Source organism: Corvus brachyrhynchos, unplaced genomic scaffold, assembly GCF_000691975.1.
Source record: "Corvus brachyrhynchos isolate BGI_N302 unplaced genomic scaffold, ASM69197v1 scaffold933, whole genome shotgun sequence".
Lineage (NCBI taxonomy): Eukaryota > Metazoa > Chordata > Aves > Passeriformes > Corvidae > Corvus > Corvus brachyrhynchos.
In genome coordinates, this window is record NW_008237401.1 from 56,895 (window position 1) to 57,610 (window position 716).

Genomic DNA, 716 nt, shown 5'->3' on the forward strand with positions numbered 1-716 from the left:
CTGGGGCAGCGCCCGGGGCTCCCGGTCACTGTCACTTCTGGGAGCTGGCTCCCGGGGACACAGCCCCTGGGGACCCTGATCAGGGGGTCTCCAGCTCCTGGGAATTCCAGCTCCTTGGGGACCCATGGGAATGGATGAGGGACCAGGGCTGGCACCTCAGTGGCCGTGAGGTGAGTGCTGTCCCCGCGTTGGGGATGTCCCTGTCACCCTGTGCTGTCCCCCCTGCCCTGGAGGAAATGCCGGAGAGTGGCATCAGAGGTGCCACCCCAACTTGGAGAACAACTCCCAGGGAAAACCCCTCCTTGTCACCCCCCAACCCTGCGGTGGCTTCACCGTCACCCCCTTGTCACCCCTCAAACCCGTGTGGCTTCACTGTCACCCCACGAAGCCACCGCAGGCAGAGTTTGTGTCCCCCCGTGGTGGCCCCCTGGACCAGCAGGTGACACAGCACAGGTGCCACGTGCCCACCCAGAGAGACCCCCGGGACCCCCACTGGGATGCCCCAGCCAAACAGGGACAGGGACCCCTCGGGAAGGTCGGGGACCCCTTGGGAGGGTCGGGGACCCCTCGGGAGGTGGCAGGGGGGGTGCTCGGGCCATTCTCAGCCCCCGCTGGCAGCGCACGGAGCTTTTCCCGCGGCGGTGGCGGATGTGGGGCAACGTTTGAGGTTTGGGTTGTTGATTTTTTTTTAATTTCCTCTTCCCTGATGATGAGTT